Here is a 3,240-nt window from a genome sequence, read left to right as displayed (position 1 = left end):
AGTTGTGGATGCCTAGACAGTGAGCTCACAGCAGGGCGGGCAGGATAAATGTGCTTCCATTCCCTGAAGCCCAAACTCACTGTCTACACTGAGAGGACTTGCCTGTGGCTGGAAACCAACCCCCCAAACTTCTCCTTTTCTAAAAGTGTTGCTGGGTTTGAAATAGGCTTGGAGACTGCATCCCGGAGGTGTGACACATTTCCTAGGTGTCTTTCTGATTTCTCACATTCTCCTGGGATTGCTATGTGGCCTTGGACAACTTTCTTACCCTTTCTGGGCCTCATTCCCCTCATCAGGGATCAGAAGGGAATGCTGGTGTGTCCCAAACTGTGCATTTGATCCCCATCCAATGTGATAAGACCAGCCCATTCATCAAGGCAGGGCTTGAATGCTGGCCTTACCCTTTCCTGCTATGGATCTTGATTAAGTCACCTGTCCTGTCTGTGCCTCAGTTTTGTCATCCATGAGATGGGGATGATAGCACTATTAGTATCTTTTGTTAGAGAATAAAATAAACCTCCTCACCTTGTGATACCCCCTTCTCTGTTCCTCTATACATCCTGTTCCACTGGCCTGGAGTGTCTTCTCTGGTTCAACATCTTGGGGCACCCACTGAAGCATCGTCAGGACAAGGACCAGCCATACTAGATGCTGAAGGTAGCCGCTTGGAATAGCCGGACTGTGGGTCCTGTTTGCCAGGAGAGTAGCTGAAAGACTTGTTTTGCTAAAGTTCTGCCTGCTTCTCTGCTCACCCATTACCCCTTCCCCATACGTCTATCTCTGCCTCAAATCCTTGCAAGAAAGACACACTTTAATAAGTCTAGGGCTTCCCAGGCAGGCAAAGACTCCACCCCTCTAAGCCTCAGTTTCCCCATCTGAGAAATGGAGATGACATCCTCATTTTGCAGCACTGTCAGAAAGCTTAAACTTGATCATGTGTCTGAACAGCTACAGCACACCATAAACAATCAGTACAGTACTATTATTTCTTTTGTTGTCATTGTGGTCAGCTGTGGTTTCTCAAGACCCACAGAAATTACAGTGCAGTGCTGTCCCATAGAAATGACCACGCAAGTTGCATACGTAACTTGACATGCCCTGAGACCCCATAGAATAAAATGAATACACAATGAAACCGGGGGAGTTAATTTTAATAAGGTATTTTACTTAACACAAAGTTATCTAAGATAGCATCATTTCAACATGTAATCAATATAAAAAAGTTCTTATTTTGCCTTTTTTTTCTTACTAAGTCTCTGAAATCCAATGTGTTTACATTGACGTGCTTAGTCACTCGGTTGTGTCCAACTCTTTGCAGCCCCATGGACGGTAGCCCACCAGGCTCCTCTGTCCATGGGATTCTGCAGGCAAGAATACTGGAGTGGGTAGCCATTCTCTTCTCCAGGGCATCTTCTTGACTCAACAATCAAGCCTGTGTCTCCTGCATTGTAGGCAGATTCTTTACTGTCTGAGCCACCAGGGAAGTCCACAGCACAGCCTAATTCAGGCTGACCCCATTTCAAGGACTCAAAAGCCCACTTGTGGCCAGTCGTGACCATATTGGACAGTGCAGGTCAGAGAGAGTTTGCTGAATGGTGGGTTGGGGACTGGCCAGAACGTACAGCTGGGAAACTAGAAATTCCTGGAAGGAAAAAGCCAGAGTTTCCATATGGGGAGGGGCAGGGGGCAACAATTAGACCAATTAAGAGCCAGCTTGAGCTTTTCCTGCTCTGTACATCATTTCAGTGGAATGGGAACAGGCATGAGTTGGTTTAGTCAACAAGTTATATATAGATTGAGCCACTGCTGTATGTCCTGAGGTGTTCAGGTGCTGGCCTTAAAGCAGAGCATCAGCTGGACAAACTACTGCCTCTTGGAGCTCGCCATGGAGCAGGGAGGGACAGAAGTTAAACAACTGCTGAAATGATAAAGAAACGTAATGATGATGGAGAGAAGTGTGGCAAAGGGGAAACGCAGGGTTCTCTGAGGACATGGAGCTGGCAGGGGCCACGGTGGGCGGAGACCGTGGGCACGGGTTGGGCTGGGGAACTGCAATGAGCACCACCGACTGCTTCAAGGTCAGAGATGTGGCCCTGACAAGTTGAATCAGAAAAAATAATCAGAAGTGGTCAGATTTAACATCTATTACTTTGAACTTTACGAGACTGTCATTTAGTGTATCAGAAATGATTGAAAATCAATAATTTCATATGATTCAACATAATATACGGAGAAGGAAATGACAACCCACTCCAGTATTCCTGTCTGAGAAATCCCATGGACAGAAGAGCCTGGCGGGCTACAGTCCATGGGGTCACAAAGAGTCGGACACGACTTAGTAACTAAACAACAACAACAACAACAATATATGAAGCAGAGAATGGATTGGGGGTACTTATCTTGGGGCTCAAGGATGGATTTGAATTTGGCTCTATTTCTAGAGAGGGTGTCCGCAGCCCCCATAAGCTCTACCAAGCGACCTGTGATCCCTCCATCCCGCAAAGCATCAAAACTTGACCTGGCGCCCAGAGAAGCTGTTTCTCACGCCACACAGCCCAGAGGGAGGATGGGCTGAGAGGTTGCCCGGGGATCCCGCCGCTCTGTCTCGCTCCCGGGCAGAGCAGTGTTGATTGTCCCCTCGCGGCGCCCGGAAGCGACCCTCAGTAAACAAAGCCGTGTGTGGGCGCAGCCCCAGCAGCCCTGGGAGCGCTGTCCAGCCCGAGGGGGGGCGGGGGAGGAATGTTGTGAATGAACCCAAGACCCGCCCCGAAACTCCGCTTAAGGCCGGCGCTGCGGGGTCTCCTCCCACTGTGATTGGTCTTTGGCTCTTCGTGATTGACAGCCCAGCTCGCTGAGCGTCCTGATTGAGTAGTCCCGAAAAGACGGGCAGTGCATGTAACGAATGAACAGAGGAGAGTTGGACACAGATCTGGTGGTGCAGCCAACGGCGGAGGAGAGCCTCGGAGGCCGAAGGGGGGGCCAATGGGGACGGGCGGCGGGGGCGGGACAACGGTGTAGGATAAAGCGGCTGCCGAGGCAGCTTCATTGTTGTGAAGCTTCTTAAAGGGGCCGCATCACCCTGCTGGCCCGGGGGTGGGTGCGGCGCAAGTCCCGGGGCGACCGAGCACAGACCAAGGTCAGGAAGGTGGGCAGGAGTCGTGGGAGCCGGCGAGGAGGAGCGGGCTTCGGGCAGAACTCCCTCAACAGGCCCCGCCCCGGCCCCGGCCCCGGCCGGGCCGG

This window comes from Capra hircus, chromosome 7 (genome assembly GCF_001704415.2).
Source record: "Capra hircus breed San Clemente chromosome 7, ASM170441v1, whole genome shotgun sequence".
NCBI classification, from domain to species: Eukaryota; Metazoa; Chordata; class Mammalia; order Artiodactyla; family Bovidae; genus Capra; species Capra hircus.
Note: the sequence above shows the minus strand (reverse complement) of the source record.